This window comes from Capricornis sumatraensis, chromosome 10, assembly GCF_032405125.1.
Source record: "Capricornis sumatraensis isolate serow.1 chromosome 10, serow.2, whole genome shotgun sequence".
Lineage (NCBI taxonomy): Eukaryota > Metazoa > Chordata > Mammalia > Artiodactyla > Bovidae > Capricornis > Capricornis sumatraensis.
In genome coordinates this window covers 97925475-97936484 of record NC_091078.1, presented here as the reverse complement: position 1 = coordinate 97936484, position 11010 = coordinate 97925475, and positions in this window count along the sequence as shown.

The window sequence follows — 11010 nt, the reverse complement described above, 5'->3', positions numbered from 1 at the left end:
CCGCCCGCGCGAGTTCACCGCGGGCCCGTTACTCCCCGCGCCATCCGCCAGGACGCGCCGCCCTCGGCTCGGGCTGAGACGGCCGAGGGCAGCGGGAGGCCGCGGAGCTGATACTTACTCAGGGGTCGGGTGCTCGGGGTCGTAGAAATCCCCCATCTTTGGAGGCGGCTGCGGCGGCAGCTGCTGCTTCATCGGGAGCCGCTGGAGACCGCGACTCGAGCCCCCTCCCCGCGGCAGGGCGACGCGAGGGAGGGGAGGGGAGGAGGCCGCTGGTCCGACCGCGGCGGCGGCGGCGGCAGGGGCGGCCCGCGTCGCTGGCCCGCTCGCTCCCTCCCTCCGGCGCCCGCCCGCCGCTCTCTCCCCCACACACTCACACGGGGAGCGACGCTTACCCCGCCCGCCCCTTAGCCGCACAGGCCCGGCCCCTTAAAGAGACACGCGCCCGCCGCGCCTCGGCCGCCAGTCGGCGCGCCGGCAGCTGCCGGTAGCCCTCTGAGAGGAGCGGCGGGGGGAACAGCTGTGCGAAGCCCGCCGACCCGGCCCGACTTCGCCTGCGACTTCCCGGAACAATAAGCCCCGGGCCCTAGCGCTGCTGGCCCAGCTCGGGGCGGAAAGCTGCTGCGCCGCGACCCCTCCCTCAGGCTCGCTGTGGCGGCTGGGGCGCTGAGGTGTGACACGGCGCGCCTCAGGGTTGTTTGCGGGCGAACAGCCCGAGCCCGCCCAGACACTACGAGCCTTCCTGCCCCGCCGCCCTCGAAGACCTGCCCTCCCGGAGCGCCGGAGTCCTCAGCGGCGCCGAGGGCCCCTCCCCTGGGCTTGCGGGCTCTGAGGTAAGGCGGGCGCCTCTTCTCCCTAGCCTGTCGCCCCCCTCTCCTTTATTCCTCTTCGCCTTCTCTCCCTCTCGCCTCTTCATCTCGTCCCGTCGGCAAGCACGGAAGTAGAGCTAGGCCGGGGATTCGCGCTAAAGCGCGCTCTGGGGACGCCCCTTCCTCCTTCCCGCCCCCGCCGGGTCGGCTGGGCGGTCTGCCCACCGCCCGGCTGCGTCCCGCCACCCAACAGCTGGGAGCGGTGGCTCCCGTGTTCTGCGTGGTTCTTAAGACCTTGGAGGAAATGTCCTTTAAGAAAAGGTTATGAATTGCTTTCCTGCCCAAATGACGTAGTAAGATTAAGTAGGATAACTTTGGAAAGGGCTGTGGGTTTTATTTTTGGAAGAATAAAGAGTGTATAAAGCCATTAGCTAAAGGCTAAGAGGGTGGGGAGGGTTTCATAAGATCTGATCTTTTTGTAATTTTATGTTTTCCACTGTAATTTTGAATCGGATTTTACAAGCAACTGGATGGAGGTAGTGTTAGGAACTCAGTGTGTACTCCATCCCCTAAATTTATATGTGAAATTCTGTCCCCCAAGATGTGGGACTTTTGGAAGGTGTTTAGGACTGGACTGTGGAGCCTGCATGAATGAGATTAGGGCCCTTATAAAAAGCCCTTTGAGAGAAGGAAATGGCAGCCCACTCCAGTATTCTTGCTTAGAGAATCCCGTGGACAGAGGACCCTGGCAGGCTACAGTCGGTGGGGTCGCAGAGAGTCGGACACAACTGAGTGACTGAGCACACACAGATTTTTTGCTATAGCCTTGCGGAGTTTCTGTCTTTTGCCTGTTTCTTCATGAGCCCGTTGGCTCTTGGGCTTCCCTGGTGGCTCAGATGGTAAAGAATCTGCCTGCAATGAGGGAGGCCTGGGTTCAGTCCCAGGGCTTCCCTGTGTCTGGAAGATCCTCTGAAGACGAGAATGGCAACCCACTCCAGTATTCTTGCCTGGAGAATCCCATATACAGAGGAATCTGGTGGGCTACAGTCCATGGGGTGGCAAAGAGTCAGACACGACTGAGCAACTTTCACTTCACTCAAAAGCACATTGAGCTCACTCTTGTTTGTTCTGAGGGTGTAAGGAGAAAACTCAGTCTGCAACCCAGAAGGTGGCCCTTGTCGGAACTCAGTCATACTGGCACCTCAGTCTCCAACTTTCAATCTCCAAAACTGTTTAAGAAGTGAGTTTCTGTAGTTTATAGCTACCCAGTCTATGGTATTCTGTTTTAGCAACCAAAGTATATGAGAGTATAAAGCCTTTCCTAGCTCTTTTTTATATCCTATTTGTGTGTTTGTATGTAAACAAACACATTTTATATATTAGTGTCTATTAGTGCCTTATCATCATTGTTTCTCACTTGAGGATTATTTGGGGTTTTTTGTTGGCTTTTCGGCGTATCCAGAACCCATCTGACCCCCTTGGTTCAAGTGTCTCATGGCCACTTCTTTACAAACTATGAATATTGCCTAATTTTTCTGCTTTTTCTCATTGTAAGATGAGAATATTAATGTGGACAGGACCTCACTGTTGTGAGGATCCAATGAGATAATGTCTGTCAACTTCAAACTTTCGATAAATGTCAGCACTTAGGCACTAGAGTGCAATGATTAAGAGCTACCAGGCATTGTATACCCGCCCTGCCACTTTCTAGCTATGTAACATGAGGCATGGTTACTTTTCATGCTTGCAGTGCTTCATCTGTAAAATAGAGGTATTATCTACTGCACAGAGTGTTGTGATTATTAAGCTAAATTGTATAGAACATGCTTGCACAATGCCTCTCCCTGAGTAAAGTTATCTTTTAGGCTTTGAAAGAATAAATTGGAGCCCTATGCCTTGGATACCACATAGGCTATTGGGAGCCACTTCACACTGGACAGACTGGAAAGGACTATTATAATTATAGGTGGAGGTGGCTGAATAATGTTAATTGTGAAGTGACAAAGACCTAAACTGAGATAAGTGAGAAAAAAGCAGTCTGTTACAGGTCTCCTGTTTCCTAAGTAACAAAGTAGATAGTTCTCTTGCAGGAGGTACCAGTTGATATCTATAATACCTAGTCTTAAGATAGATTAGTCTGGTTAGAACCCAAAGCGATAAGCATTCTGAGCTGTAGGGTTCAGTGGGAAATACTAAGCCCCAAACATAAATAAATAAACCAAGTTTTTACAGGCAAGATTGAATACTATTAAATGCCCTCATCTATGACTGTACTAGGAGTTCTCTGTACAACTATTTTAAATTCAAAGAGAATGCGTTCACAAAATGCATACTTAGGCCTGGCCTCTTGATCAAAGCTGTGGAATAATTTGGTCTATAACTGACCATCTCCCACTTTCTTGTTTAAGACTGCCTACAAATAAGTTTGAAGGAAAAATATCAAAAGTCTTAAAATGAAACATTATTATAAAAGGCATTCCATAAAATCCTTCATAATTGTTCCTGCCATTACTGTGCCTGTAGGCCCAAAGCACCCCATCTCAGGGAACCCAAACAAAGCCAGTAGTGACCCTGAAACAAAGTTGACTCAGGCATTTCTTGCCTTAGGGGAGGTGGAAGGCCAAAGATCAGACACTGCCCCCAGTTATGCTCTTGGTACCTGGATGGGAAAAGAAAAATAATTTTTTAAGGTGGAGAGAGTACCAGTTGATTGCTTGAGCACATTTTCCAGAACTACCATGTGTAAACATAATTTTTGAAGTAATGTGTTGACAAGGTGGTTCTTAGGATTGGTACAACACAGAAGCAATACGATCAAGACAGCCAGCTATTTTGAGGTACCACTGGGTGGTTCCTCTTTTCAGTGTGCCAGGCCAAAGCTCTGCCGCTTCAAATGAGAAGCTGGCTAAGGCTCTAGGAGAGAGAGAAAGTTGTTTCCCCCTCAAAGTAACAGCTGGAGCTGAGTGAGGAAGCTGCCCCTACCTACTTAACCTCGCCTCCTACCATCCCATTCTGCCTTCAACAAATCCTACCCCCACCTGAGGATTCTCAGAAAACTGTTCCCTGGGAAATGCCAACTTGGGAAGGACATACAAGAACTAGGCCTTCAGTGCTGTGGCTCCCCGGAGTTCCTGTCTTTGCCAAGAGGGGGCAAGGTTGGCAGTGGCAACAAATCCAGTGTGAGCAGTGTGAGCCAGGGCAATGTGGGAAACCCTGTCTCTACCCATGTGCTCCCACAAATATCTTCACATTGGCAAAATTTGGCCCATTCTTAATGGCCATAACCTGTGCTTAATAATGGTCCGCTGGTGTATAAAAGGTTGAATTTAATATCAGAGAGGCAGTTTGGGAGTATACGTGAATGATATACAAGACTGGGTTATATCAAGACCAAATGTTGGAAAGTTGAGACTTGCCAATACAAGGTTTATGAAGATCACAGCAGTTTGTAAGACACCTAATTACTTTCCTTGATTATTTATCTATTACCTTGAATCTATTCCTTAGTGTTAATGATCCTGTCATCAATTTGTTTTTCTAGTCCAGTGTACTTTTAAATAGAGGAATTGTGTTACATATTCCAGAAATGTATATTTCATTATTTGTAATGAAAAAAGAAAACTAGCTGTTACTGTAGTTGCACATTAACCATAAAATCATGACTACAAACAAGTACATCCTAACATTAGAATAGAAACATGATTTGGGTATCAATGAGCTGTTATATGGGCTTCCCTGGTGGCTTAAAGGGTAAAGAATCTGCCTGCAGTGCAGGAGACCCGGGTTCGATCCTTGGTTCGGGAAGATCCCCTGGAGAAGGGAATGGCTACCTACTCCAGTATTCTTGCCTAGAGAGTTCCATGGACAGAGGAGCCTGGCAGGCTACAGTCTATGGGGTCCCTAAGAGTCAGACAGGACTAAGTGACTAACACGTTCACTTTCAAGCTGTTATATAGGGTTTCCCAGGTGGTGCCAGTGGTAAAGAACCTGTGTGCCAGTGCAGGAGGCGTAAGAGACTAGGGTTCAATCCCTGGATCGGGAAGATCCTCTGGAGGAGGGCATGGCAACCCACTCCAGTATTCTTGCCTGGAGAATCCCATGGACAGAGGAGCCTGGCAAGTTACAGTCCGTAAGGTCACAAAGAGCTGGACACAACTGAATGACTTAGCACACACCATTTAATAAAAACTCTGTGTGTGTGTGTATGTGTATCTTTTGATTCAGCAAATTCTGTTTCTGAAATTCTGCTTCATAGACTATTCATACCAAAGAATATTGTCATCAAAAAGAAAAGAATTTTCACTGTACTAGATATTCTGGAGGAGTTTTCATGAGGTTTGGGGATTTTTTGAATGGGAAAAGCAAGATTTTTAGACTTATATGTAAATATACATATATACATGCATATACTTATTTGATTTTGTGAGGATGATGAAAGATATGAACAAATATATGCCATTTAGTCAAGTTGTTTTGAGAGTTGGAGGGAGTGAGAAAAAATAAGGTAAAATTACTACTACTATAACCTGATAAATATATATTGATCTATAGATGTTTGTATATATTTAGAGCTCCTTTAAGAAATTAGGAGAAAAAAGTGTGTATCTACTGGCTTAAAGGGGTGTTAACTTTAAAAAGTAAGTATTTGGAGTCTGTGTCTATTAAACCAAGATATGCATGAAAATGAAAGTGGCTCATTTGTGTCCAACTCTTTGCGACCCCATGAACTGTATGGCATGGAATTCTCCAGGCCACAATACTGGAGTGGGTAGCCTTTCACTTCTCCACAGGATCTTCCCAACCCAGCAATTGAACCCAGGTCTCCCGCTTTGCAGGCAGAATCTTTATCAGCTGAGCCACAGGGAAAGCCTAAGATGTGCATACTAACATATTAATAAATGCTTGTGTAAGTATAACCAAACAATGAGAAGGGTGCAGAATGATACAGACGAGTTTGTTAATATTACCAGTGTTTTGTATGTGGGGTATGAGAGAAAGAAAGAAATCAAAGATGAATCCTAAATTTTTACCTCTACACCTAGATAACTGGTGAAGACTTGAGACTGGGAGAAAGAGGTTGGAATTAATAATTATGCTTTCAGTGTATTAAGGCAGGAAGTGCTGATAAACATTCAGATGGAGATATCAAGTGAGCAGTTCAAAATACCCATCAGGAATTTAGAGGATTCCTCATAAGAAAATAGAAATTTTGGAGTCCTCAGTATACAAGTGATATTTAAAGCTATATGACTGCACAAGATTTCCTAGGGAAAAAGTACAACTAAAGAAGAAGAGCAGATAAAAAGACAGTACTCAGGATTGAGCATTTGAGAACTTAGCCTTTACGAGTTATAAAGAATAATAAGCCAGCAAAGGGACACAGGTGAAATTAATAACAAACAGGAGCGTGTGGCCACATCAGTTCAGTTCAGTTGCTCAGTTGTGTCCGATTCTTTGCGACCCCATGAATCGCAGCACGCCAGGCCTCCCTGTCCATCACCATCTCCCGGAGTTCACTCAGACTCACGTCCATCAAGTCCGTGATGCCATCCAGCCATCTCATCCTCGGTCATCCCCTTCTCCTCCTGCCCACAATCCCTCCCAGCATCAGAGTCTCTTCCAATGAGTCAACTCTTCGTGTGAGGTGGCCAAAATACTGGAGCTTCAGCTTTAGCATCATTCCTTCCAAAGAAATCCCAGGGTTGATCTCCTTCAGAATGGACTGGTTGGATCTCCTTGCACTCCAAGGGACTCTCAAGAGTCTTCTCCAACACCACAGTTCAAAAGCATCAATTCTTCAGCACTCAGCCTTCTTCACAGTCCAACTCTCACATCCATACATGACCACAGGAAAAACCATAGCCTTGACTAGACAGACCTTAGTCAGCAAAGTAATGTCTCTGCTTTTGAATACGCTATCTAGGTTGGTGATAACTTTCCTTCCAAGGAGTAAGCATCTTTTAATTTCATGGGTGCAGTCACCATCTGCAGTGATTTTGGAGCCCCAAAAAATAAAGTCTGACACTGCTTCCACTGTTTCCCCATCTATTTCCCATGAAGTGATGGGACCAGATGCCATGATCTTCATTTTCTGAATATTGAGCTTTAAGCCAACTTTTTCACTCTCTACTTTCACTTTCATCAAGAGGCTTTTTAGTTCCTCTTCACTTTCTGCCATAAGGGTGGTATCATCTGCATATCTGAGGTTATTGATATTTCTCCCGGCAATCTTGATTCCATTGTGCTCCACATAGAGGCCATGAAAAGAAAGCTTCTAAATGAATTAACAAAAAAATTAAGAAGCAATATTGCTTTCTGCTCTTAGCTACTTAGCACATTTATTCTTGTATCGGTTCTCAATTGTCAGGCCTAGTGGGAAGCCAAAAATCTGCACTTCCATCCAACAAGAACAAGGTACTACTCCCCTCTGGGGTATCATAGAAGGTGAAATGGGAAACCTGAAATTTCACCCCCACCTGGCACTTAGGAGATGACACTCTATTCCATCTGGCCTAGTGTCAGAGAGGTCATTCTAAAATAGAAGGTTTACAAAAGATCCAGAGTCTCAATGCTTTGACGGTCCAGGATGCCATTTAAAAAAAATCATTCATCAGGAGAATTACAAACTGAATGACAAAATACAATTTTGAAAGATGCTGACACCAGAAGGAGAAAGACAAATACCATATGTCACTTACATGTAGAATCTAAAATATGACACAAATGAACCTATCTATAAATCAGAGAGAGTCAGAGTCCCCAAAAAAGAGAAGAAAGAAAAGCTCAAAAGTACTCAAAGAAACAATGGCTGAAAACTTACAAATTTGTCAAAATAGATAAACCTACAGATTCAAGAAGTTGAACATATCCAAAACAGAATAGACCCAAAGAAATCTATACCCAGGTACATCAAATTTAAACTTCTGAAAACTAAAAAAAGAAAAAATCTTGAAAACAGTGAAAGAGCAATAACACCTACAGGAAACATTTTTTGGATGGCAGATTTCTCATCAGCACCATGGCGGTCAGAATGAAGTAGCACAGCATCATCCCGTTTCTGAAAGAAAACTGTTAGGGACTTCCCTGGTGGTCCAGTGGCTAAGGCTTGGCACTCCCAATGCAGGGGGCCCAGCTTCGATCCCTGTTCAGGTAGCTAGATACCATATAGGCAAATAAAGATCCTGTATGCCACACTGAGACCTGGTGCGACCAAAATAAATAACAATAATAATAAAATAAACCTATGGGAAAAGAAAAACCCTGTCAATTCCATATTCTACCGATGGGAAGATTATCCTTCAGGAATGAAAGAAAACTTAGAAAAGCTAAGAATTTGTCACCAGTGAACTTACTATAAAAATTCCTGGAGAATGTTCTTCAAATATAAAGGAAATAATGAAAGATGGAAGTTTAAGCTATCAGGAAAAAGGAAAGCACAATAGAACAAAATATTGCTAAATACAATATACTTCCTGTTCTCAAGGTTTCTAAACTATGTTTGACGGTTGAAACAAAAAAAAAATCTGTATATAATATCTGATTTAGTTTGCAGTGACTATAGAAGAAATATCTAAGAGTAATAAATAGGGGAGGGTACAGGGACTTAAAGGGAGCTACGGTTTCTATACTTAATTTGAACGGGTAAAATATTAAAACCAGTTTAGTTCAGTTCAGTTCAGTCGCTCAGTTGTGACCGACTCTTTGTGACCCCATGAATCACAGCACTCCTTGTCCATCACCAACTCCCAGAGTTCACTCAGATTCACTTCCATCGAGTCAGTGATGCCATCCAGCCATCTCATCCTCGGTCGTCCCCTTCTCCTCCTGCCCACAATCCCTCCCAGCATCAGAGTCTCTTCCAATGAGTCAACACTTCGCATGACGTGTCCAAAGTATTGGAGTTTCAGCTTTAGCATCATTCCTTCCAAAGAAATCCCAGGGTTGATCTCCTTCAGAATGGACTGGTTGGATCTCCTTGCACTCCAAGGGACTCTCAAGAGTCTTCTCCAACACCACAGTTCAAAAGCATCAATTCTTCAGCGCTCAGCCTTCTTCACAGTCCAACTCTCACATCCATACATGACCACAGGAAAAACCATAGCCTTGACTAGATGGACCTTAGTCGGCAAAGTAATGTCTCTGCTTTTGAATACGCTATCTGGGTTGGTGATAACTTTCCTTCCGAGGAGTAAGCATCTTTTAATTTCTTGGCTGCAGTCACCATCTGCAGTGATTTTGGAGCCCCAAAAAGTAAAGTCTGACACTGTTTTCACTGTTTCCCCATCTATTTCCCATGAAGTGATGGAACCGGATGCCATGATCTTCGTTTTCTGAATGTTGAGCTTTAAGCCAGCTTTTTCACTCTCCACTCTCACTTTCATCAAGAGGCTTTTTAGCTCCTCTTCACTTTCTGCCATAAGGGTGGTATCATCTGCATATCTGAGGTTATTGATATTTCTCCCGGCAATCTTGATTCCAGCTTGTGTTTCTTCCAGCCCAGTGTTTCTCATGATGTACTCTGCATGTAAGTTAAATAATCAGGGTGACATTATACAGCCTTGACGTACTCCTTTTCCTATTTGGAACCAGTCTGTTGTTCCATGTCCAGTTCTAACTGTTGCTTCCTGACCTGCATACAGATTTCTCAAGAGGCAGGTCAGGTAGTCTGGTATTCCATCTCTTTCAGAATTTTCCACAGTTTATTGTGATCCACACAGTCAAAGGCTTTGGCATAGTCAATCAAGCAGAAATAGATGTTTTTCTGGAACTCTCTTGCTTTTTCCATGATCCAGAGGATGTTTGCAATTTGATCTCTGGTTCCTCTGCCTTTTCTAAAACCAGCTTGAACATCAGGGAGTTCACGGTTCACGTATTGCTGAAGTCTGGCTTGGAGAATTTTGAGCATGACTTTACTAGCATGTGAGATGAGTGCAATTGTGCGGTAGTTTGAGCTTTCTTTGGCATTGCCTTTCTTTGCAATTGGAATGAAAACTGACCTTTTCCAGTCCTGTGGCCACTGCTGAGTTTTCCAAATTTGCTGGCATATAGAGTGCAGCACTTTCACAGCATCATCTTTCAGGATTTGAAATAGCTCAACTGGAATTCCATCATCTCCACTAGCTTTTTCATAGCGATGCTTTCCAAGGCCTACTTGACTTCACATTCCAGGATGTCTGGGTCTAGATGAGTGATCACACCATTGTGATTATCTTGGTCATGAAGATCTTTTTTGTACAGTTCTTCTGTGTATTCTTGCCACCTCTTCTTAATATCTTCTGCTTCTGTTAGGTCCCTACCATTTCTGTCCTTTATCGATCCCATCTTTGCATGAAATGTTCCCTTGGTATCTCTAATTTTCTTGAAGAGATCTCTAGTCTTTCCCATTCTGTTGTTTTCCTCTATTTCTTTGCATTGATTGCTGAAGAAGGCTTTCTTAACTCTTCGTGCTATTCTTTGGAACTCTGCATTCAGATGCTTATATCTTTCCTTTTCTCCTTTGCTTTTCACCTCTCTTCTTTTCACAGCTATTTGTAAGCCCTCTCCAGGCAGCCATTTTGCTTTTTTGCATTTCTTTTCCATGGGGATGGTCTTGATCCCTGTCTCCTGTACAGTGTCATGAACCTCATTCCATAGTTCATCAGGCACTCTATCTATCAGACCTAGGCCCTTAAATCTATTTCTCACTTCCACTGTATAATCATAAGGAATTTGATTTAGGTCATACCTGAATGGTCTAGCAGTTTTCCCTACTTTCTTCAATTTGAGTCTGAATTTGGTAATAAGGAGTTCATGATCTGAGCCACAGTCAGCTCCTGGTCTTGTTTTTGTTGACTGTATAGAGCGTCTCCATGTTTGGCTGCAAAGAATATAATCAGTCTGATTTTGGTGTTGACCATCTGGTGATGTCCATGTGTAGAGTCTTCTCTTGTGTTTTTGGAAGAGGGTGTTTGCTATGACCAGTGCATTTTCTTGACAAAACTCTTTTATTAGTCTTTGCCCTGCTTCATTCCGCATTCCAAGGCCAAATTTGCCTGTTACTCCAGGTGTTTCTTGACTTCCTCCCTTTGCATTCCAGTCCCCTATAATGAAAAGGACATCTTTTTTGGGTGTTAGTTCTAAAAGGTCTTGTAGGTCTTCATAGAACCATTTAACTTCAGCTTCTTCAGCGTTACTGGTTGGGGCATAGACTTGGATTACTGTGATA